This window comes from Eurosta solidaginis, chromosome X (genome assembly GCF_040869045.1).
Source record: "Eurosta solidaginis isolate ZX-2024a chromosome X, ASM4086904v1, whole genome shotgun sequence".
Lineage (NCBI taxonomy): Eukaryota > Metazoa > Arthropoda > Insecta > Diptera > Tephritidae > Eurosta > Eurosta solidaginis.
Genome location: NC_090324.1, coordinates 27,518,947 through 27,546,105, shown reverse-complemented (window position 1 = coordinate 27,546,105; position 27,159 = coordinate 27,518,947). Strand labels below are relative to the sequence as shown.

Here is a 27,159-nt window from a genome sequence, read left to right as displayed (position 1 = left end):
TAGAATGCAAGGTAGATATTGGAAAGCACGGCATGCATATGGTACAACCGCACAAACATATGTATGACGCTAGTGACATTAATATTATGTATATTAGGTCTCCCGAAAATTGGGGTAAAACTGAACGCCGAGATAACAGATTATCCTACATGGTTGAAAGTATGTATATACACACACAAACTAAAGGCATGGCAATGGATAAAGCGAAATTTATGTTAGCATATAAGCATATGTATATATTAATAGAGCGCAAAATAGCGTTCGGCTATTATTCGTGCTTAATAAAATTTTAGTAGTTAACTTTTTATAACTTTCATGAAAATGAAACTTTGGCACGAATCTCAAATTGTAAGTCCTTAAAGAAAATAGATAGACTCACCATTAAATATACCGAAACAATCAGGATGAAGAGCTGAGTTGATTTAGCCATGTCCGTCTGTCCGTCTGTCTGTTTGTATGCAAACTAGTCCCTCAATTTTTGAGATATCTTATTAGGTGAGCCATACAACCGATTTTTCAGAAAAAGAGGATTTTTGTCATATCTTCCTCAATTTACCAGATTGAAGCTTCAAACAGCACCATATGCTTTCGTATATTGCACACATTGTTGTCTGAAAAAATGGATGAGATCGGTCTACATATAGTATATATCCCCTACAACCGATTGTTCAGATAAGAAACTTTTCGTAGCTACTGCCCCATTTTAAGAGCTAGAGGCTTCAAATGCTTACGTATATAGCATATATTGTTGTCTGCAAACATCATAGAGATCGGTGGTTTATATAGTATATATATGGTGGTATATATAGTATATATAATATATATTGTTACGAATATTAGCAAAACTAAGGGGTGCTGCTATCTCTAAGCCGATGCTAAGCAGTGACGCGAATTCACATCAATAATTCAATCATTATGTATGTATGTACCATGTACGTATACGAGCAGTGGAGAGTCAATGCACAAACACATGCATATATCTGAGATACTCCTGAAAGTATGCAATGAGAAAAGCTATAAAATTGTGCAATTGTAGTTACAGCTGAGAAGTTTGAGAGCTAATGGCAACTAGTTGATTCTGGAAGCGCCTAGAAGATTAAGCACGCGATCTGGCGGGCAATAGTAGAGTTTCATTTGAACTATCAATCAGTTTGGTTGTTAAGAAAGCTAGTTGCAAAGTATAAGTGTTATTGTGAAGTACTTTAATAAAGACCTTTATTCAATATTGGAGTTATTTATTCAACAGTTTAGAGATACGAACTTAGCAAAAGGGCAAATAAGGGGATTTGCAAGTAAATTCGTTACAATATATATAGTATATATATTTTTTTCGCTATTTCAGCCCCATTTTGACAGCTAGAAGCTTCACCTTTCACCAAATGCTTACGTATATAGCATATGTTATTGTCTGGAAAAATTGTAGAGATCGGCGGTATATATAGTATATATCTCATACAACTGATTTTTCAGATAAGAAACTTTTCGCAATATCTGCCCCATTTTAACAGCTATAAGCTTCAAATATCACCAGTTGCTTACGTATATAGCATATATTGTTGTGTGAAAAAAATCATAGAGATCGGTGGTATATATAGTATATATATGGTGGTATATTGAAATATTTAAATTTATAAAACGAAATGTTTGTGGTTTGAATGTCTGAACATCAATCTTATTTATTAAACAATTTCTTTCTCTTTTATAGATACATTCTTAACCTACACATTCATAATTACCTTAATACTAAAAATATGTACATTTGTATTAACACTAATCATACATGTAAATTTGTATACACGGTATGCATACATGTAGATTTGTAAGCATGGTATGCTAACCTGTAGTTTTGTATGCATAGTCTGCATACATGTCGATTTGTATGCACGCTATGCATATATGTAGATTTGTATGCATAGTCTGCATGCATGTAGATTTGTATGCATGCTATGCATATATGTAAATATGTATGCATTCGTCAGCAAATCGATATTCTGTCTGGTTAATTCTCATGATTGGTTGTATGTAAATATTTTGGTGAGAAACTAAAATTGATAATAAGCAGAATTTATTATTTGTGAACAGACAAAAGTTTCATATTCGGCATTCCATTGATGTTAGGTAACCGCTGTGTTAGGTCAATAATTTGTATAATATTGTAATATGATTGAGCTTTTAAAAACGTATTGCATAGGATTTCATGATGCGTAATGCCGCAAAATGTATTGCATAGGTGGGCATAGACGCTTAATGCTACACCATCCGCCTTAGAAAAAGAGGATAATATAATTGTTTTGTGAACAATTGTATAAGACTCTTTGTTTGCATTTAGATGATTTTTATATTTTACTGTAACTTAATATTGTATTGAAAGAGTTTTTGGATTTAATTTCTGATTTGCTGACCTTCATACTTTTATTATTTGCATCTTACATATATATTTTTTTTTTGTTTTTGTACAAGTCCTTTTTTTCATAATTTTAAATTTCTAGTTATAGAAATATTTAAATTTTACTTATTTTATTTATTTTATTTGTTTTATTGTCGGATTCTAAATGTGTCGACCCATCTAAAATCCGCTTGTTTTTAGAAGCTTTTATTAATTAATGGGTAAATTGGAATGATTATTTGTTTTAAATTAACAAAAGATATTTTAAATGGGTTTAAGTCTATTCTTATGGACTATTATTCCTTTTGTTTTGTTTGTACTATCTCTATTTCCTAAATTATACCGCACTACTTTCTTATAGAATTTTTTCTATGTATATGGTTTACCGTAAAAAAATTTTTTTGTTTATCTATCTACCGAGGGTTAGAGTAAAGTATTTTCCTAATATGTAAAAATATGATCTTATGAGACCTAGGCAATAAATGATTTTATTTATTTTATTTCATTAAACTAATTTCGCATATTATTCAAGTCTTTTTTCTTTTGACATTTTTTTTTTTCTCATTCATAATAAGATGAATTTGTAATAGATTGTACAGACAATAGATGGGTTGCTGATGGAAAAGCGGGGTAGCTATGTATTGATAGTAGTTGAAGGTACAGTGGGTGCAAAACAAAATTTGCGTATTTTTAAATGTTCTTTTTATATTCTCAATAATTTCATATTTTCCAGCAATTTCTCTGATCTTATTTGTCGTGCGATTTCTGCGGCGGCCACCAGGACAGAATCGTCATGACTTTTATGAAGAATTATTTTTATTTTTATTCCGGGATTTTTCACATGCACAACCTCTTTGGTTAATGCATCTATTTGATCTTAGAGAACTATCAATTATTATTTTACGTTTGCCTACTCGAGTAAATAATCAATCATTTTCCACCAATTTGTCCCTCAGGACAACTGTGTTTTTCTTATAAATACCAAGTCCTGTATTGGTGGCATTCGCACAACGTGTATACAGCCTGATAAGTAATTGTCCTAAGTCAATTTTATCATCTACAATCAGGTTTCTTGTATTTCTACGCTACCATTTTTCTATCCTAAGATGAAAACGAGCGCGGCATGCCTTGTTGCTGCAGATTTGTATAGCGCTTCACTTATATTTTTATAGGTTCTCTTTGTGACTTTTCTTCATTTTTTCTTTTGTTGTTATGGGCTGGTTGAAAAATATGTATATTTTTTTGTTAGGTTTTGCTTCCTTCCACTGTCCTAGAATTTCCCATTGCTTCCTGACCATCTTTGTCAGGAACATTCAACGGAATTATGCGAATTTTGATTTGCTGTTCGCTTTAGGCAGGGCTGCCTTTATTGTCGATTGTGACATTTTTAAGACTTACTATTTGGGAATTTACTTTAATTGTTTATTGCTCTTCCTCAGCTTTGAGTTTAGAAACTTGGGTATGAGGAAAAAGGGATATTAGACGCGCTGTTGCACATTATTCATTTGCCTATATTTAAATTTCATATAGGTTTTAAGTATAGCTGCTATCGCTATGATTAATAGCACGATAACGCAGATTTCTGATTCAGCTGGTGGTTCATATTTTGCTATTCTGTTCTCTGATGTTTCAGAGTTTCCTTTTCCTACCTCGTAGCCAGCTATGGCTATCATAATGCCTTGGGCTATTTTTGTCCACCAAGACATTTTGAAAGTTAATAAGATGATAGATATTTTGTTTTATAACTTTTTATTTTGTCAAAATTGTTGATTAAAAATATTTTTAATATTCCAAAAAAAAATCTTTTCCTTTTTTTTTATACTAACTTAGTGTAGTTTATAATATATTTTAAAATATTTTTATATATTCGTATTAAACAATCTTTTATTATATACTTTTTTTTTGGATGCTACTCAACATTTGGCATTTTCGGGGAACACTCTCCTTATCATGCGCATTATTTCTTCCTCGCTGGTAGTGGGGTTTATAATGTCCTCTATTGTGGGTTCCCTTTCCATACCTATTACCTTCCACCATTTCTTTAAGCCTTCTAATTCTTTTTGTAGGTCCCTAGTGTGTCGGGTATTTTCGTCCCACCAATAGAGAGGAATGTCTGAGGAATCTCTTTGCATTTTTATTTATTATTAACAGAGTAATTTTATTTTTAAACCTTATAAAAATGCCCAATGGGCTTTCTCCAAATGAAAGGTAAAACTGGCTGAAGTTAACTGACTATTTTAAAGAAGTGTCCTAAACATTCCAATTTACTTGAATAGTTTTCCTTATTAACATTATTGTATAAAATTCGTTTCTAAAAATTTTTTTTTGTTTTCCATAAAAAAAATTATTTCTAAAGTTAATATATTTAACATTCGTATTTTTCTTAAAATTGCAAATAAATTTGTTCAAAGTAAAACATATATATTTCCTACACACTTTTCTTTAAATTTTGACAAAGTAGCTTTATATTTTTTCGATTAATTACGAGCCCTATTTAAAAAAAAAAATCATAAGCAAAACGAAATTTTAGCGTCCATAAAGGCCGCCCAATTTGTTTCTAAATATACTTATGATATGCCGTTTTTCGCCAATCATGATGCCAGTTTAAATCGTAGTGCAAAGTTGTAGGTACACCGTTAGTCGAGTTGAAATATTATTCCACTTCTTCTATGCGCATCCAATTGTATCCAAATTTGAGTGTCGCCAGTTAAATTGAAATGTTTTTTTTTTTAAACGTAATATCCGTTCATGCTCCTTGTCCAAGTAAAATATTCGCCAGTGTTCTTCATATAGTATTCGCCAGTGCTCTTGATTAGTGTAAAAATTATATTGCTATGACTTTTTGTTAGTCCTCTTTGGCACTAATGTGTGCCCATTAAATTTTGACTAATATATTTAATATTTTAATATGTGACTAAAAACTTGGCAGGATATCTGTTCAGCAAGATCTAGCGAATTTTGTTTGATCAGCAAATTTTGAGCTAATTGAAGATCAGGCTGGCAGGATCGCCATGAAATATTTAAATTTATAAAACGAAATGTTTGTGGTTTGAATATCTGAACATAAATCTTATTTATTAAACAAATTCTTTCTCCTTTATAGATACATTCTTAACCTACACATTCATAATTACCTTAATACTAAAAATATGTACATTTGTATTAACACTAATCATACATGTAAATTTGTATACACTGTATGCATACATGTAGATTTGTAAGCATGGTATGCTTACCTGTAGATTTGTATGCATAGTCTGCATACATGTAGATTTGTATGCACGCTATGCATATATGTAGATTTGTATGCATAGTCTGCATGCATGTAGATTTGTATGCATGCTATGCATATATGTAAATAGGTATGCATTCGTCAGCAAATCGATATTCTGTCTTGTTAATTCTCATGATTGGTTGTATGTAAATATTTTGGTGAGAAACTAAAATTGATAATAAGCAGAATTTATTATTTTTGAACAGACAAGAGTTTCATATTCGGCATTAGGTAACCGCTGTGTTAGGTCAATAATTTGTATAATATTGTAATATGATTGAGCTGTTAAAAATGTATTGCATAGGAGTTCATGATGCGTAATGCCGCAAAATGTATTGCATAGGTGGGCATAGACGCTTAATGCTACACTATATAATATATATATGTATAGTAATATATATATGTATAGTATATATATATATATATATATTCGCAATTTCAGCCCCATTTTAACAGCTAGAAACTTTAAGTTTCATCAAATGCTTACGTATATAGTATATATTGTTGTCTGAAAAAATCGTAGAGATCGGTGGTATATCTCTATCTCTTACAACCAATTGTTCAGATAAGAAACTTTTCGCAATATCTGCCCCATTTTAACAGCTATAAGCTTCAAATTTCACCAGTTACTTACGTATATAGCATACATTGTTGTGTGAAAAAATCGTAGAGATCGGTGGTATATATAGTGTATATATGGTGGTATAAATAGTATATATAGTATATATATAAATTTTTTCGAAATTTCAGCCCCATTTTAACAGCTGGAAGCTTTAAATTTCACCAAATGCTTACGTATATAGCATATATTCTTATCTGAAAAAATCGTATAAATCGGAGGTATATATAGTATATGTCTCATACAACCGATTGTTCAGATAAGAAACTTTTCGCACTTCTGCGCCATTTTAACAGCTAGAAGCTTAAAATTTCACCGAAGGCATACGTATATAGCATATATTGTTGTCTGTAAAAATCATACAGATCGGTGGTATATGTATTATATACCCCATATAAACTGTCAGTTTTGCCCCCTTTTACGGCTAGAAGCTTGAAATTTCATCAAATACTTACGCTTACGTCATATATTGTTGAAATACGTGATTCGTAGTCATAGTTTTTACATGCAGACCACCAGGGCCGCAGAGAGCCAAGCCGGGCCCCTGGGACAGTTCGCGTTTACGGGCCCCCCTAAAAAATAAACTCAATCCAGTAAAAAAAAAATAACATAACATACATGAATTTTTCAATTCGCATTGCCAGTTTTATTTCATATAAAAAATAAGATTTACTGGAGCTCTTACATAAATGAAATGTTAGATTTCATTGTTTAATTTGCTTACATTAACTTTTTCTAAATATGTACAATTTAAGAGCTTGAATCAGCCAAGGGAAACATTCCGCGCTTTTTGGTCTGCGGATATGGAAATTACCGATTCAAAACTAATGCTGCGAGCAAGGCTGGACTCCATCGCTAATGTTCCAAGGCTTGTGAAGCGATTTTGGCTCATAATAGTACGTAAAAATTTTTCACGCGAGACAATAGACTAAAAGAACGCTCCCCTTCAGCCACACTGACTGGAAGTTTGCAAAATATTCTTAATGCTATGCAGATGTTAGGAAATAATACTTCCATCTTCAAGTCATGAAATTTGTTCAGAAGTTGAAATGGTGGCAGCGAGTCACATCCCAAATTTGCTAAGTGGATGGCTTTGAGATGAATGATTTCATCTATTGGATCCGTAGAAATATCGATGCCATAAATCGTGCAGAATGCCGCTGCCTTTTCTCTGAGCTTTTCTTCCGTAAATTTAATCGCAATGTCATTTACGGCTTCGAAACGTCTTGTCATGTTACCAATCAAGCATTCCAAAACGTGCTCTTTGAATTGAGTTTCGGAATCACACTCAGGTGATTCGCCAGGTAATTCATCGAACTGGCGCTTTCTTATATTCCTTCTTTTCTCTGCGAAGGTATTCGCAACTCCTATACTCCTGCCAGAACCTTACATTCTTGATTTGTGATCGACCATTGATCCCTGAACTTCTTCAACTCATGAATCAGGCTTCGTATATTTTCTGTTTCCACGTCCAGTGTGGCATTTCTAGCTTGCAGTACCCGATTTCGATGGTTGATTACCGTCAAAACTTTGAGCCAAATGGTGGCTAAGAGGATACACTCAAATTTCCCCATATATGCTTCAACACCTGTCAAATCCGTTACTGTTTCTGAACGCAGATTCAAAAGCTTGATTTTATCAACAGATTTCAATATTTGGGGAATGTGAGTTGCGAAAGGTTTCACACTATCCACACGAGCAGATTTTTGTGACATGCTGTGCAAGGAGCAATTAGTTTTTTCCTTGAGAATTTCCCATCTCTGAGGGCTTGTGCTAAAGATATTATACAATTTCTGCATAATACCGAAAAATGTGATGACCTCTGCACACCACTCAGCAGCTTGCACTCCACATAAATTTAAACTATGACAATCAAAAGGTGCAAATATTTCCAGGGAGTTATCTCTCAGTATATGACTCTGCGCTCCTTTGTAATGACCGCTCATATTACTGCCATTATCATACCCTTGCCCACGGCAGTCATCCAGGGGAATATTGTTAGTTGAAGCATTTTTGACAGACAGCGCTTATAACTCAAAATCACATTTTATTTCGACTTTGACTATGCCCCATAGTATTTGGATGCTTATGATTTTAGTGATTTTCAATTATAAAACAATTTTTTGTAGCAATACAATATGTATGTTTCTATTCGCCATGTCCGCCTGTCTGTTTGTATGCAAACTAGCCCCTCAATTTTTGAGAGATTTTGATAAAATTTTGTGAGCGTGTGTATTTAGGTGTCCGTTTGGACATTTGTCGGAGCCGGCCGGATCGGACCACTATAGCATATATCCTCCATACAACCGATTTTTCAGAAAAAGAGGATTTTTGTCATATCTTCCTCAATTTATCAGATTGAAGCTTCAAACATCACCATATGCTTTCGTATATTGCACATATTGTTGTCTGAAAAAATGGATGATATATTATATATGGAGGGTGGGGCCGTGTGTAGAAGTCCACGAAAGTGGGGAATGCTTCTGACCGCCATTCACCTGGGAATGGCCAGAGCGATTCTTTTGCATGCGGTTCAAGCAGCTCACTACTGCCGGTCGCTTGCGGCCAAGTATCCTCTGGGTAGCCGCTAAACACCCGTTTAGCGGTGAGCTAATGTGGGAAGGCGACAACCTGGCTAGGCCACTCTGACATAATCGGTTTAAGGGCTAGCCGGGGGAAATTTCATCGGCAGCGTCTGTACACCTCTTGGTGCGGCTGCAAGCGGGCGTCTGTCTTGGAGCAAGCGGCTCGCTATATAAACGTGCCAAGTAATATTTTCACCCCCGCTGAGCGGGTTGTGCGCGGGGCTTGGGACCCGCCACGTAAAACCATACTCCAATGAAATATAACAACAAGCCTCGGATAAATACACTCTCTATTGATGACGACCATGGAAAACGTTTGAAGGACAATGAATTGAGGGCATGCACCTGGAACGTCCGCTCCCTGAATGGGATTGGTGCAGATGCCCGGCTGGTTGATGTCCTCGTCAAAGCAAAATCTAACATCACCGCCATCCAAGAAATGCGTTGGACGAAGCAAGGAAGAAAGAAGATCAAAAATTGTGACATATATTGGAGTGGCCATGCGAATAAGCGCAGTTTCGGCGTCGGATTCGTGGTGGGAGAGAGACTTTGTCGCCAAGTGCTGGCAAAATTTTTTAATATATCATTCATCTGCGCCCATGCGCCGACAGAGGAGAAAGACGACGAGGTGAAAGACACTTTTTATGAACAATTAGAACGCACATACGAGCGGTGCCCCCGTCATGATATAAAAGTCGTGCTTGGCGACTTTAACGCCAGGGTGGGCAAAGAAGGTGTTTTTGGCCCTACAGTCGGAAAGTTCAGCCTACACAATGAAACTTCTCCTAACGGACTGAGGCTGATTGACTTTGCCGGTGCTCGAAACATGGTCATATCAAGCACGAGGTTCATGCATAAAAAGATACATCAAGCTACATGGCTGTCTCCTGATCGAAATACTCGCAATCAGATCAATCACGTTGTGATAGACGGACGGCATGCCTTCAGTGTTTTAGATGTGCGAACGATCCGAGGACCTAATATCGATTCGGACCATTATCTCGTTTCAGCCAAAATACGCACCCGCCTCAACGCGGCTAAAAACAAGGAACAAAAAACACAAGGAAAGCTAGACGTCGAAAAGCTTCAATCACAACAGACTGCCAATGATTTCGCAACTCGACTCTCGCACCTGCTCTCTGAGGGCACAACTCATCCTGAAGGAATACAGGAGCAGTGGGAGCATATCTCCAAAGCACTTCATACTGCCGCCGAGGAAAAAATTGGTTACCGGCGGCGACAAAAAAACAACTGGTATGATGAAGAATGCCGCGTTGCAACCGAAAGAAAAGATGCTGCCTACAGGGCTACGTTAAAAGCGAGCGCGACAAGAGGAGTGTGTGAACGCTATCGTGAGTTGAAAAGGGAAGCGAGACGCCTTTTCAGGAAGAAAAAAGCAGAAGCAGAAAGGCGTGAGTGCGAGGAGCTTGAGCTGCTAGCCACCAGGAATAACGCCCGAAAATTCTACCAAAAAATACGGCGACAGACGGAAGGTTTTAAGACCGGGGCAAACTCCTGTAGGAATGAAAACGGCGACCTTGTAACTGATGTCCAGAGAGTGCTTAGATTATGGAGGGAACACTTCTCTGCTCTCCTAAATGGAGGCAGCAATTCACCGCGCAGAGATGAAGAACCCGGTCCCGCAATCGATGATGATGGAATATATGTCCCCCCACCCGATTATGACGAAGTTAGAATAGCAATAACCAGATTGAAAAACAATAAGGCCGTGGGCGCTGATGGATTGCCTGCGGAGCTATTCAAGTTCGGCGGCGAGGAGTTGGTAAGGCGCATGCAGCAGCTTCTTAGCAAAATATGGTCGGACGAAAGCATGCCCGACGGTTGGAATCTAAGTGTTCTTTGCCCAGTCCACAAGAAGGGGGATACTGCAAAATGCACCAACTATCGTGGAATCAGCCTTCTTAATATCGCATATAAGGTCCTTTCAAGTGTATTGTGCGAAAGATTGAAGCCCACCGTGAACCGGCTGATTGGACCTTATCAGTGCGGCTTCAGACCTGGTAAATCTACCATCGACCAGATTTTCACAATGCGCCAAACCTTGGAAAAAACCCGTGAAAAGAGAATCGACACACATCACCTCTTCGTCGACTTTAAAGCCGCCTTCGACAGCACGAAAAGGAGCTGCCTATATGCCGCTATGTCTGAATTTGGTTTCCCCGCAAAACTTATACGGCTGTGCAAAATGACGTTGAGCAACACCATCAGCTCAGTCAGAATTGGGAAGGACCTCTCCGAGCCGTTCGAAACTAAACGAGGTTTCAGACAGGGTGACCCCCTATATGTTATGCGAATGAAAGATGATGCTCCGGCCAAGAAAGTGTTTCTATCGGAACCCGCCTATGGAAGCAGAGGTAGAGGGCGGCCCCACTCCGTTGGAAGGACCAGGTGGAAAACGATTTAAACTCCCTTGGTGTGACCAATTGGCGCCGGTTGGCGGAGCGAAGGAGCGACTGGCGCGCCTTGTTGGACGGCCATAACCGTTTAGACGGTTAAGCGCCAATTAAGTAAGTAAGTATATTATATATACACATTATATATCAACTGATATATTATATATCCCCTACAACCGATTTTTCAGATAAGAAACTTTTCGTAATTACTGCCCCATTTTAAGAGCTAAAGGCTTCAAATTTTTAACGAATGCTTACGTATATAGGATATATTGTTGTCTGAAAAAATCATAGAGAGCGGTGGTTTATATAGTATATATATGGTGGTATATTGTTTAGGCAGGATGCCTAACTTTTCCGCATTTGATTGCGACCCCGCCAATGCAACTCTGCAAATCGATACTCGAATTAATTTATAACCACCCACACCATAACCCTCATGCATGTGCATGCATGTACATGCACGTGTATGTGTGCTTTTTGTCAGCACTCATGCATATGCATGTCGGGGTTGATGTGTGGGTGCCTTTCCCTTCCAAAATGGAGGATTTTGCGGGTCAACGGTTATAGCTTGCTATACAACCGCCCTCTTGGATTTCAACAGCCGTACAACACGCATCTGCCGCCAGCGATCTCTGCCGTTTTTCAACAATACTTTCAGGTAATATTGTAACCAACCAATTTATATAGTTATCCAATAAACCATATATATGATAACGAGAAATTTCGTCTATTTGCTTATTTTTCGATTCCATACACATATTCCCACTGAGATCGACCCTGGTGCGCCCACCTACCTCCAGGAGCACATGCACCCCGGCCGACCATTTGGTCCTTCTCCCCGAAAAAGGAACTACAGCACCTTAACTATACAGTCCACAACAAAGGCAAGATCATAGCTGACCGCACCAAATTGCAGAAATTTCTATAACAAGCTAACCAGAGAATTTCGCCAAAATCAACAGCTATACCGCAATAAAGGTGAGAACGTTTATTATTTCATATCAGCGTCAAATCACGGAGAAAGCTACAGCCAGCTGAAGCCATTGCAGCACAACAAGCTACGTGCCACGCCAAACCAGCAAAAATTTCAAAGTAAGTGCAATATTTTTTGCCACATTTTTTTTTGGTTAAAATAATAAATAAAAAGTGCGAAAAATCGATTTAAAGTGCCATACATGATTGTAATTAACCGCGAAAAGCGTGAAAAAACTGTGTAGTGCCGAAAAGAAAATAAGTGGAAACGCGGATCATTAACGTTTTTAAGATTCCTTGTGACTGGCCTGTCCCCCCGCCAGCGGTAAGGCTTTCCGGACACAGCACAAGGAAAAGGTACACATAACCTCACTTTCATATAAAATTTCACGCCATTCGATTGTGGCAATTTTTAAATTTTCTTTTTGCTTCACGTTAGTTTCACTAGTTTCTCTAATAAATTTTTGTTACATAGTTTCTTCGTTTTTGCACAAGCTTTATCACACGTTTTTACACTTTTCGTCGAGTTCATACCAGCGCGCGCACTTATTATACAATACAATTTAACTTGGAAGTGGCGAGTGGCCCCCTTTATTTACACAAAAGACATTGGTGTTGCTTCCCCCTGCTCCCTGTTTTACGGCACAAATAATCTGCATGGTCAGACAAAAATAAACAAATTAAGAGTAATAAATCAATTTTGCGTAATTTTAATAGTTGTTGGTTCGGTGATTCGCTCAGGTTTTCAAAGTTTTATATCCCTTGGTTAATTTGCTCTCCACCTTTCAACCATGAACATGGATTCTTACATTAGATTGGCCGATCGAATAATCGAATTCGAGGCCGATTTTAATGATATCAATGCGGCTCTACACACTGTTCACACTCTTGCAATACAGCAAAAAGAGTTGCAAGCTAAGTGGGAAAAAGCAGAGAACGCCCTAGAGGAGTTGCTTGGCTCTGACACGCACGACGCAAAGAAAATTGCAGCGGTCAAGATCAAGCATAAAGCTGCATATGCCGTATTCTTGCGATGCATGTCGAACATGGCTGAACTTCAAGCCAAATTGAAGCAGGAAAGAGATAGTCAGGTTCGACCTGAAGGAGAACGCGCGCGAACTTAGTATCCGCCTGTCAGCTTGCGATACTGAGGTATTCAAAGGCGACTACCTAACTTGGCCAACGTTTCGTGACCTGTTCACGGCCATCTACAAAAAAACAGTCGCCTAAGCCCGGTAGAAAAGTTGTTCCACCTCAATCAAAAAACTCAAGGTGAGGCAAAGGACATCGTCAAGAAATGTCCCTTTACAAATGAAGGCTTCGAAACAGCTTGGAAAAACCTATGTGAGAGATACGAGAATAAGCGGATTCTCGTGAACTCACAACTACAAATTTTATTTAATCTAAAAAATATAGATAGCGAATACGGCAGCTCAATCAAAACCTTACAGCGCGACATAAATAATTGTTTAGCATCCTTAAAAACCCATCAGATTGATGTTTCAAATTGCGATGCGATCATCACATATTTATGCTCGGCAAAATGACCCGAAAATATGTTGGCTCTATGGGAGCAGAGCATTGACCACAAAACGGACATATCCTAGTGGGAGCATATGGACAAATTCTTGTCAAATCGTTTTCAGACACTTGGAACCGTATCTGGTTTTACAGGGAATGCCACTTCTAAAGTGCAAAAGTCAAACACATCGCGCCAGTCGACAGAAACCCCTACAAAAAACTTGGTGCTTTTCAAACAAAAGTAACCAATCAAACAACAAAATCAATATGTAAAATGTGCAAATCTACGGAGCACAGATTACGCAACTGTTCAGGTTTTTGCGATTTAAACCCGGTAGAAAGGATGAAATTCATCAAATCTACAAATGGCTGCCTGAATTGTTTATCCCCAGGACACACAGCGACGAGGTGCACCAGTTCGTACAACTGTTCCAAATGCCACTCTCGTCACCACACGCTCCTGCATGCGGACACACTTCAGCAACTGGCGGTGCGCAGCCCTTTCAAAGGTGTGGATAATATCCCATCAACTTCGGTACAGGCACGGAAAAGACATGAATCGGGACAACCACCTTCCTCTACGAACCAGAATGTCAAATCCTGCTATGCCAATTCCAGCACAGGTGTGCTATTAGGAACTGCTCGCGTACACATTCACCATAATGGTACCGACTTCTCCGCGCGGACATTAATTGATTCTGGGTCTGAATGTTCCTTTATAACTGAAAGACTGAAACGCAGAATCAATTTGCCAGGTGAAAGAAGCATCCAACATCGAATTACGTTCACCAGTGGATCCCTGCTTCAGCCTGACTACACCCGTACTAGTTCTAGCGAAACTCACTTGGAATCTTCCATCCTTCCATATCAACGCAATGACTATGCAAGCATTCCCAGCCTTGGTTTTGGCTGACAAAAGGTTCTGCCTCAACGAAGACGTAGACCTCATACTTGGCGGAGATATATATATCCCCAAATTATAATGAACGGTGTAAAAAAGAATGTACTAAACACACTCTTGGCACAAGAGACAGTGTTCGGTTGGATACTAACCGGTCTAATAGAAGCATCGAATCCAACGAAGAGCATCATGTCTTTCTACAACGAAGTTGCGTTAGACAATCAATTAAAAGCTTTCTGGGAGGTAGAAAATTTACCAAAAAATAAAATATTAAATGAAGATGAGAGGTATTGCGAAAAATTATTTAAAGAAACAACGAAACGTGATGAAGATGGATGGATGGTATCACTACCATTCAGGCAGGATTACCCTAATAACATTAATTTAGGACCGTCCCTGAAACGCGCATGCTCTCAATTCTTCCGGAATGAGGGGCGACTAATAAAAACCCCAGTTTTATGTAAAGAATATGGTCGAGTGTTGTCAGAATATGAAACGCTCGGACATACGAGAAAATTGAAAAAGAATATCCCATCCGACGATTCGGATCATTACTTCCTTCCCCACCACGCCGTTATTAAAGCGGAAAGTACCACTACAAAAGTACGCGTAGTATTCAATGCCTCGAGCCCTACGGCCAACGGGAAGAGTCTAAATGATATTCTACTCCCAGGCCCAGTTCTACAAGCCGATTTACCCACACTAATCTTACGATGGAGACTATACCGTTTCGTCTTCAATAGCGATATCGAAAAGATGTATCGAAAAATTTGGGTGAACGAAAATCACACCAAATCTCGACGCATTGTGTATCGCACTTCCCCGAACGACCCTATTAGTCTCTACGAATTAAAGACGGTTACCTTCGGAGTGAACTGCGTTCCATATCTCGCGATAAGAACGCTCCTACAGCTGGCAGACGACGTATCAAGTTCACACCCTACAGCGGCTAGCATACTGCGAGAATACATGTATGTTGACGACGTGTTAGCGGGTGGACATACGATCACATCGACCATTAAAGCCAGAGATGAAATTCGTCAAGTCCTACACTCCGCGGGCTTTCCACTTCGCAAATGGACATCCAATTCAGAGGGTATTCTAAGGGACATCCCCAAAGCAGACCTGCTCAGTGAAAACTTCCTGGCCTTCGAAGATACCAGCTCAGTTAAAGCATTAGGAATTCGATGGAATGCCCTCTCCGATTTATTTTATTTTAAAGCAGGGACGCTGGACAACCCGGAAAACATTACAAAGAGAGCGATACTATCAGCAATCGCCAAACTTTTTGATCCATTAGGGTGGCTGGCACCAATGGTCATTGTGGCAAAAATACTCATGCAGAGTATTTGGTTGGAAGGCATCGCTTGGGACGAACCAGTATCTACCAGCACGCTGGATCGATGGAAAACCTTCACCGACCAATACCATGAAATCGATAAAATCAGGATACCTAGTCAACTTTTCACCAGGAACCGACATCGAGATCCATGTATTTTGTGACGCATCCGAGAAGGCTTATGCAGCAGCCGTTTACATGCGCATGAAAACGAATAATGACATCTGAACAAACCTGCTTCTAGCCAAAACCCGAGTAGCCCCAGTGAAAACTCTTTCTCTTCCACGATTGGAACTTTGCGGAGCCGTGCTGTTAGCGGAAAGCACCGAATCAATTTTCAGGAACCTCAAGTTAGGACCAGTGAAAGCGCACTTTTGGACGGATTCAACTGTCGTCCTGGCATGGATAAGGAAACCGCCGTGTTCCTGGTCCACTTTCGTCGCACATCGGATCACCAAGATCATCGACATGGTCGGTAATAAGGACTGGTTGCAGGTAAACTCAGAATCAAACCCAGCAGATTTAGGTATCAGAGGATTACCTGCGTCTGAGTTGGTCAACAATTCGTTGTGGTGGCAGGGACCTCCGTGGCTGCAAGAAGACACTTCCCAATGGCCAGCAGAAGAAAGTGACTACATCACCTCCGTAGAGGAAAAGAGGGCGAAGACCTGCGCAACAACAACAATAAATACTACCGATGTTCTCCAACGCTTTTAAGACCTACCTAGGGCTTTACGGGTGCTCTCATACGTTATGAGGTTCTACCGAAGGACTCACCCCAAAACAAAAAAAATCATTTCAGGTCAAATCACCTTTAATCTCCCCTGATGAGATCAAATCAGTAACTCAACTTGTTATTAAAATCTATCAGAAACAACATTATAGTTCCGAATATAATGATCTAAAGGCCGGAAAACCAATTGCAGGGAAAAGTGCAATACACTCACTTAATCCCTACGTAGAACACGATGGCATCATTCGGGTAGGAGGGCGACTCGGGGCGTCAAAGGACTTAGCTTTTAATGAACGCCACCCAATCCTCCTCCCATACAACTGCCGGTTATCCCGTCTGACAGTCCTACTGTTTCATCAACAAAGAATGCATGGGGAAAACCAACTAATGTTACGTCTGATACGCATCCAATACTGGATACCTAACATCAAAACCATTATTAGGGCAACCATTCATAATTGCAAAATTTGCACTATACACCGAAAGCGTGCTCAGACCCAACTTATGGGTATTCTCCTTCGCGAACGCACGACCTTCAGCCGTGCATTCACGAATACGGGAGTCGACTTCGCTGGACCCTTCGACATCAAAAGTTAACGCGGTAGAGGGTATCGACTATTCAAAGGTTATGTCTGCCTTTTCGTGTGTTTTTCCACACGAGCGATTCATCTGGAAGCCACTAGTGACCTTAGCACTGCCGCATTCTTGGCAGCTTTCGATAGGTTTGTTGTTCGGCGAGGATGTCCAAAGAATATCTACTCCGACAACGGAACCAACTTTGTCGGAGCCTCCAGAGCTCTCCGCTCGGAACTCAAAGCTTTCCTGGCGGACGCTCGCAACCAAACTCTATCCAAGTATAGCCACCAATCACTCACTTGGCATTTCATCCCTGCGAACGCTCCCCATATGGGTGGGCTGTGGGAGGCTGGAGTGAAAAGCTTCAAAAGCCACTTCAAAAAGATAGCTTCACCACACAAACTCACCTTCGAGGAATTCCACACACTCTTGTGCCGGATCGACGCATGCCTGAACTCGCGGCCGCTCAGCCCGGCGTCCAACGACCCAACGGACCTAGAGCCGCTTATCCCAGGCCATTTCCTCACGGGAAGCCACCTACTGGCTCCGCCAGAACCGGATGCTAGTGAGAGCTCTGCCTCGATGATCAATCGGTGGCAGAAACTCAAAGCCCTCCATCACACTTTCTGCAAGCGATGGAAAACCGAATATCTATCCGAACTTCCAAAACGAGTGAAGTGGAAGCATCCCAGACAAAATATAAAAGTGGCAGATCTCGCTGTCCTCAAAGAGGACAACTTATCTCCCAACGAATGGAGGTTAGGTCGAGTTGTCAACGTACACCCCGGCGAAGATGACCGAGTACGCGCAGTGGACCTCAAAACCGAGAAGGGTCAAGCCAGACGACCTTTGGTCAAACTGATCCTTCTTCCAACGGAAGAGGCGGATTGCGAAAAGGCTAAGAACTCCTCCTAACAATCCCTCCGTTCCTCCATATCCCTACTTTCAAAAAAAATTAAGCCCAGCTCTCGTTCACCCAGAACGAGGCCAACCAACAACCCTAATGCAGAGCGGTTATCTGCCACAGAAAACAAAAGCGCTCGGGCCATTCTAATTTTAAATTTTCAAAACCCAGCTCTCGTTCACCCGAAACGAGGCCAACCAACAACCCTAATGCAGATCCCCCATCTGCCACAAAACACTTAATTTTAATTTTTTACAGTCAAACCCAAATTCACCCGCTCACCCAGAGCGAGGATAACAGAAAATATCCCACAATCGAATCGCTCCCCCGAGCGAGGACCCCATCCCCATCACTCGTTGTCCCATAACGAGGATACTAGAACAGCCCTAACGCAGATCCTCTATCTGCCACAGATTACCTACGCACTCGACCACAGGCACGAGGCCAACCGAATTTAGCAAAATCTCAAGTCTCAACAGGAGCTACGCTCCCTGAAACACAAGAATACTGGTTTCAAGCCATCCACGCGGGGTGTAGCGCTGGAAGACAGTGGATTGGGAGCCTACTTTAAGTTAGCCTGCCGTGGTGCTACCCCGAAGCGTTTTTTTTTTGTTACGGATGTAGTACGGAATAATAATAGTGACCTCCGTAGCACCGCACATCCAGCGAAGGAGATGATGTACACCACTGTTTCAAATACACATCATTTCGATCGCATTGCGTTGGTTTTAGAGATATTAGGTGACATGTCTTCACGTCATTAATTTTGTCAAAACGTTAATTATTCATTTCCTAAAAATTTTTTGGTAGGTTGTAGTACACAGTCTAAGCGTTTATACCTCAGCAAACAAAGTAACCGTAATGTGAGTTTCATAAAGAGTTTTCTCAAACAGACTTCAAGCTTAGAAGACCTTGATGATTGTTTACAAATTGTGTCAAAATAAGCATGAAGCCCTCGAAACGGTTCGTCCTTTAACATTATAACCGAAACGCAGATCCTCTATCTGCCACAGAATACCTACGCACTCGGCCATAGGCACGGGGCCAACCGAATTTAGCAAAATCTCAAGTCTCAACATGAGCTACGCTCCCTGAAACACAGGAATACTGGTTTCAAGCCATCCACGCGGGGTGTAGCGCTGGAAGACAGTGGATTGGGAGCCTACTTTAAGTTAGCCTAACGTGGTGCTACCCCGAAGCGTTTTTTTTCGCTACGGATGTTGTACGGAATAATAATAGTGACCTCCGTAGCACCGCACATCCAGCGAAGGAGATGATGTACACCACTGTTTCAAATACACATCATTTCGATCGCATTGCGTTGGTTTTAGAGATGTTAGGTGACATGCCTCCATGTCATTAAATTTGTCAAAACGTTAGTTATTCATTTCCTAAAAAATTTTTGGTAGGTTATAGTACACATTCTAAGCGTTTATACCTCAACAAACAAAGTAACCGTAATGTGAGTTTCATAAAGAGTTTTCTCAAACAGACTTCAAGCTTAGAAGACCTTGATGATTGTTTACAAATTGTGTCAAAATAAGCATGAAGCCCTCGAAACGGTTCGTCCTATAATCTTATAACCGAAAACTACAAGAGAAAATCATGGAAATGGATGCGAAATGGGTTGGAAAAATTACAAAAGAACTAATAACACATTGTGAGGAAGATATAAAGGTTATAACCAACGGCGGAAATTGTAATTGATCAGACATTAAAACATCTATTGAAGGAGATGTGGAAAATGGCAATGAAGGCAGTCTTATTGTTACTAGTATCAATGGTGAACTAATTGAAGTTTGTGCAGAAGAAGCAATCCATTGGGATAGTCAAATCAGTGCCGTATTAAACAATGAGACGCTGGTCAAGGGAAATGTCACATCCGACATTAATATCACAGGCAGCGACAATATGTGTGAACTCTTTTATTGAGAAGCAACTAGTCCGTCTGAATCTGCTGAACAACTAAAGCAAAGGGTAGCAGAAGAATAATATAGTGGACGTTCAGTGTAGTGCCATCACAAGCACGACTACTGTCGCATAAAATAAAACATGGTTTTAATAATTCAAGCTGTTAATGATGCATTAAACCAAACGATTGTATGCATTCGCATTTATCTATGTATGTAGACATATAGAATTTAACAGCATTTATTTATGAAGAAACCCGCTATATAAAATGCATATCGAAATAGAAATTCAAATTCTTACTCACTCTCTTTTTATTATAGTCTTCGAAGTTCAAATATCTTCCAGCACACATTCTTCGGTAGTTGGTTATTTGTATTAGTACTTACCCTGTTTGAGCAAATAACAATTTGCTCTGTGTAAAATTATCTTCACGTTAGCGCAAGGAGAATTATAGTCCTAAAACTGATTACAGTTAACTCAAATGATTTATATTTTAAATGAAGCTCTGTCTTACCCGATGTGTTACCAGTAAAATCGTAGGCTCTATTGCTCCCCTTTTTTTCTCTCGTAATGATCATCCGAGTTCTATTTCGTCCAAATTCATCCATCCGCGCACAGGAAAATCCCGTAGCATCAAAGACGGGACCATCATGACCTATATCAGCGGGTTTAGACGTCCTCGTACTTTCCAATTTCGTCAGGGGTTAGGCGTAAAGTCACCACCCTTATACAGGTGTACAGCTTGCGGTGTTAAGTGATAATTCTCCAACATAGCAAGCCACGTTCGGACCTTATGTAGCACAATTGACAACAACCGATTCCTCAATGCTAGACTGATAATGATAGTGTGATTCTAGCAAAGCCATTAATAAAAATTACTTTTGGTTCGACTAAGTCACACCGTTCGAGTAAGCCGCCACCGCTGCTCGATAAGCCACTAGCGCCAGCGCCACCATTTGGTGTAGCACATAGTGAATTAGTTGGCGAATTCAGGCCGGTCACTGTGGTTGGGCCATAAAATATCAGTTCAGGTATTTGACCACCTTGTACGCCAGTAGCATTAGTGCTCTCGGATGAACATTGAAACTGGAATGTTACATCGCCCATGCACACCTCAGACCGAAAAAAACTTAACTCATTACCATCAAGTATTACAAAGCGGTATAGTCACATTCGGGTTCAATTTGTATAGGATTTTCAAAGAATACATGGAAGGTATTGCTTGAGCCATCCGAGAAAAATTTGGTATCATTTTCGGCGAGTGTATGTCCCAGACGTTTAAGTTCGATTTTAGCATTATAATTAGCAGCACCAGTTGAGGAACCATACAAGCCAAAGCCAACAATGAAAATTCTACGATCCAGTGAGAATTGTATTGAATCACATCGTCCACGGCCACTGATGGAAAACTTAAATGCGGTTTAGATTGTGCAGTAAAATTTAAAAATATATCAATAGTTTCTTGTGATGTTAATATGCCTGTCTGTGCAACGCCATTAGCGAACTCTTCCAACGTCATTGTCGGTATACTTATTAAATGCAATGCTTGTCCAACATCCTACTTTTATTTTGTGCAGACACATCAATGCCCATTTTTTGGCAAGCATTTAGAGCCCAATTGAGCGCTGCCTCAAAGAAATGTATCTCCTTGCAGTTGAGCGTCTCACGCGACAATATCAATTCAAAAGTTTTGAGATCGATGGCGACAAAATCTTCCGATTTAATTGCCATTTCGGCTTGTACATCGAGTACTTCCCAGCAACGCTGTATCAATTCGGACTCTTCGAATAGACGCGATGGACTGAGTAGTAGACAGGCGTTTTTTGCCGTCAATTTAACTTCTAAATAATTGACGCATGCGCGTGCTAAATGTGGTACAGTATATTTTTTAGCCGCATACAATGTGGCCAATATGTTATCAGGTTCCAATTGAATCTCATCACAATATAGGTATCTTAACAACGTTAAAAACGCTGATGGCTCCACATCAGACACTTTATTTCTTGTTTATTTTCCGCTAGCCCACCATCAAACATAGCAGAGAACACTGAGCTACCCGTGGCTAGAATATACTTATGCGCCGGTATTGTTTGCACACAATCTGCAAACTCTCACCAACAACAAATTTTACATTTGACATTAATTCGTTATTAAACATTGCCGCATTTCTCTCAAGTACAGTCGCTTTCGTGGGCTGCCAATTCAGATCAGCTGTATCATTAGCATTTGATGTAGAATTATTTGACTGATTTGTTGCAGCTGCTCCAGCTGAACAAACATATGAACTACTACCGCCATCGCTACCTCCCGCGGAACCACCGCTCGCTGAACTTGAGGGTAAACAAAATAGTGCTGAGCTACTAATAGCACCTGGTGAGGCGAGTGGTGATGATGGTTGTGTTATTTGTATATTATGTTCGCCGGCGCTGCCGCCACTGCTAGCACCGCTTGCGCCGCTGCTCCTACCCGTTGAAGAGCCACCTCTCCTGGCATCACTGCCGTTACCTCCGCCACTTCCCGTTGTCGAACTGGCACCGACTGCCAGCAATGCATTACGTTGTGAATGGTGATTATTTGCTGAGTTGTTGTTGTTGTATCGCGGCGATAGCTATTGTTTAGCGTTTCCACATTTATCCAGGCATTCATTTTCGACTTTAGCGAAATTCTATTGTTGTTCGCCATTGAAAATTACGCCGCTATGAAGGACTCTGTAAGGTACTGAATGATGAATATATGATTGGGGAACAAAAGTGTAAAGAAAAAAAACTTGATCAAGTTTTAATCAGCAAAAAAAACTCACTAGAACCGTTCAAGCACCGATCATTTATATATTTAGCAATATATACGAAAGCACCGTAACCTTTTCTTATATTTTTTTTAACAAATTGTTGCAATTTTTCTATAAGAAAAGCAGTTTGCGAGATTCTTCTCATTAGATTCCTACATTGCTGCCATTTTTATTTTCAATTCGAATTTTTTCTACTCTCATTTTACCTTTTACCTTAAGCTGATGAAGTAATTACATCAGTATACAATTTTACTTTTGTAGCGATGCTCATATCCACATATTTTGTCGCCAAAAGAAACAATTAAGCCCCAAATAATGCTCGGATCTACGCGAGATGTGATTTTCAACTAGTGATTACCTTTCGGGAATGCCTTAAGAGCTGATTCCAATTGTTTGTTCTGTGAGGATTCTAATGGTTATGCAGAGACAACTTCACAAACGACTTCACCACGATGCGCAGCCATAATTGTCTTGAAGGCAGTTATAACGTCGTACTACGGCCACGCGCCGTAGTAAAAGAATATAAAAATAAAAAATAAATGTAAGGCGCGATAACCTCCGAAGAGATCTAAGGCCGAGCTTCTCTTCCAATTTGCGTCGTGCTCCTCTTGATTTTCCCTACAAATTGGCCGGACGGGACCTACATGTTTTATGCCGACTCCGAACGGCATCTGCAAGGCAGATGAGTTTTCACTGAGAGCTTTTCATGGCAGAAATACACCCGGAGCGCTTGCCAAACACTGCCGAGGGGCGACCCCGCTTAGAAAAATTTTCTTCTAATTGAAAAACCTTATTTCTAAAATTCTGATGTTGCTTTGCCCGGGGTGCGAACCCAGGGCATACGGTGTGATAGGCGGAGCACGCTACCATCACACCACGGTGGCCGCCGGCGTAAAAGAATATACCAACGGGAAAAATCGTTCGATTTTAGTCCCGTTTGTTTTCAATTCTTAGGAATTTCACATTCTATACATAAGTATGTATAAATGTTCTCGAGCATTTTTTCGTTTTTGCTTTGCAGCTGGTATGCTTATAGCAGTGCGCGGACGTTAAATAATGAAAATGTTGGTAGTGGTAGATTTTACCAATGTACCAAAACTACTGCCACAAAATAACCGATTTTGGCATGTTATCGTTTACGTAAAATTTTTATTTTCGTTCAAAAATATTCACGAAAAAAAAAACTGATGAAAATAGCGCAAAAAATATTCGCGTGCTCAGTTACTACATTTATCTCATCAAAAAAATTTATTTCTTGTTTAAATTTATTCGCAAATTTTTCAAAATTGACTGATTTGGTCAGTATCACCTCCTAATGTTGGTTGGGCAGGCTCGGCAATTAAATACTTAAAAATTATCGCAATATTCGTTTTCAAAGCGAAAATACTGAAATATTGGTAGATTTTGGGCCTCTGTGGTATTAGTAGTAGAATATGAAAATGAGTCAATAAACCAATCCAATTACCATGTTTCATCCATTTTTCCTATTTGGTATAGAATTATGGAATTTTTATCATTTTTCGTAATTTTCGATATCGAAAAAGTGGGCGTGGTCACAGTCCGAATTCAGCCATTTTTTATACCAAGATAAAGTGAGTTGAAATAAGTATGTGAACTAAGTTTAGTAAAGATATTTCGCTTTTTGCTCAGGTTATCATGTTAATGGCCAAGCGGAAGGACAGGCGGTCGACTGTGTATAAAAACTGGGCGTGGCTTCAACCGATTTCGCCCATTTTCACAGAAAACAGTTATCGTCACAGGATCTATGCCCCTACCAAATTTCACAAGGATTGGTCAATTTTTGTTCGACTTATGGTATTAAATTATTCTAGACGAATTAAATGAAAAAGGGCGGAGCCACGCCCATTTTGAAATTTTCTTTTATTTTTGTATTTTGTTACACCATATCATTACTGGAGTTGAATGTTGACATAATTTACTTATATACTGTAAAGATATTACATTTTTTGTTAAAATTTTACTTTAAAAAAATTTTTTTTTAAAGTGGGCGTGGTCGTTCTCGAATTTTGCTAATTTTTATTAAGCACACATATAGTAATAAGAGTAACGTTCCTGCCAAATTTCATCATGATATCTTCAACCACTGCCAAATTACAGCTTGCAAAACTTTTAAATTACCTTCTTTTAAAAGTGGGCGGTGCCACGCCCATTGTCCAAAATTTTACTCATTTTCTATTCTGCGTCAAAAGCTAAACTCACCTACCAAGTTTCATCGCTTTATCCGTCTTTGGTAATGAATTATCGCACTTTTTCAGTTTTTCGAAATTTTTGATATCGAAGAAGTGGGCGTGGTTATGGTCCGATATCGTTCATTTTAAACAGCGATCTGAAATGAGTCCTCAGGAACCTACATACCAAATTTCATCAAGATACCTCAAAATTTACTCAAGTTATCGTGTTAATGGACGGACGGACGGACGGACATGGCTCAATCAAATTTTTTTTCGATCCTAATGATTTTGATATATGGAAGTCTATATCTATCTCGATTCCCTTATACCTGTACAACCAACCGTTATCCAATCAAAGTTAATATACTCTGTGAGCTCTGCTCAACTGATTATAAAAATGAATTTGTGTGCGTTAGGTCGTTCAAAACTGAAAAACCGCTACACCGATTTGAATAATTTTTATACTCAGTTAAGCAGAGCTCACAGAGTATATTAAGTTTGATTGGATAACGGTTGGTTGTACATATATAAAGGAATCGAGATAGATATAGACTTCCATATATCAAAATAATCAGGATCAAAAAAAAATTTGATTGAGCCATGTCCGTCCGTCCGTCCGTCCGTCCGTCCGTCCGTTAACACGATAACTTGAGTAAATTTTGAGGTATCTTGATGAAATTTGGTATGTAGCTTCCTGAGCACTCATCTCAGATCGCTACTTAAAATGAACGATATCGGACTATAACCACGCCCACTTTTTCGATATCGAATATTTCGAAAAATCGAAAAAGTGCGATAATTCATTACAAAAGACAGATAAAGCGACGAAACTTGGTAGATGAGTTGCACTTATGACGCAAAATATAAAATTAGTAAAATTTTGGACAATGGGAGTGGCACCGCCCACTTTTTAAAGAAGGTAATTTAAAATTTTTGCAAGCTGTAATTTGGCAGTCGTTGAAGATATCATGATGTAATTTGGCAGGAACGTTACCCTTATTACTGTATGTACGCTTAATAAAAATTAGCAAAATCGGAGAAGGACCACGCCCACTTTTAAAAAAATTTTTTTTTTTTTAAGTAAAATTTTAACAAAAAATTTAATATCTTTACAGTATATAAGTAAATTATGTCAAGATTCAACTCCAGTAATGATATGGTGCAACAAAATACAAAAATAAAAGAAAATTTAAAAATGGGCGTGGCTCCGCCCTTTTTCATTTAATTTGTCTAGGATACTTTTAATGCCATAAATCGAACAAAAATTAACCAATCCTTTTGAAATTTGGTAGGGGCATAGATTTTATGGCTTTAACTGTTTTCTGTGAAAATGGGCGAAATCGGTTGATGCCACGCCCAGTTTTTATACACAGTCTTCCGTCTGTCCTTCCGCATGGCCGTTAACACGATAACTTGAGCAAAAATCGATATATCTTTACTAAACTCAGTTAACGTACTTATCGGAACCCACTTTACCTTGGTATGAAAAATGAACGATATCGGACTATGACCACGCCCACTTTTTCGATATCGAAAATTGCGAAAAATGAAAAAATGCCATAATTCTATACCAAATACGAAAAAAGGGATGAAACATGGTAAGGTAATTGGATTGTTTTATTGACGCGAAATATAACTTTAGAAAAAACTTTATAAAATGGTTGTGACACCTACCATATTAAGTAGAAGAAAATGAAAAAGTTCTGCAGGGCGAAATAAAACACCCTTAAAATCTTGCCAGGTATTACATATATAAATAAATTAGCGGTATCCAACCGATAATGTTCTGGGTCACCCTAGTCCACATTTTGGTCGATATCTGGAAAACGCCTTCACATATACAACTACCACCATTCCCTTTTAAAACTCTCATTAATACCTTTATTTGATACCCATATCGTACAAACTCATTCTAGAGTCACCCCTGGTCCACCTTTATGGCGATATCTCGAAAAGGCGTCCACCTATAGAACTATTCCCTACACCCTTTTAAAATACTCATTAACACCTTTCTTTTGATACCCATATTGTACAAACAAAT

At 39.2% G+C, this 27,159-nt stretch overlaps 1 protein-coding gene and 1 pseudogene across 1 annotated transcript in view; one reads left to right on the top strand and one right to left on the bottom strand.

Moving 5' to 3' along the window:
• LOC137234818 (uncharacterized) overlaps positions 1 to 27,159 on the top strand; it is a 1,233,955-nt gene that overhangs the window by 679,514 nt on the left and 527,282 nt on the right. The window lies entirely within an intron of this gene.
• LOC137234386 (BTB/POZ domain-containing protein 6-B pseudogene) lies at positions 20,967 to 22,784 on the bottom strand (annotated as a pseudogene).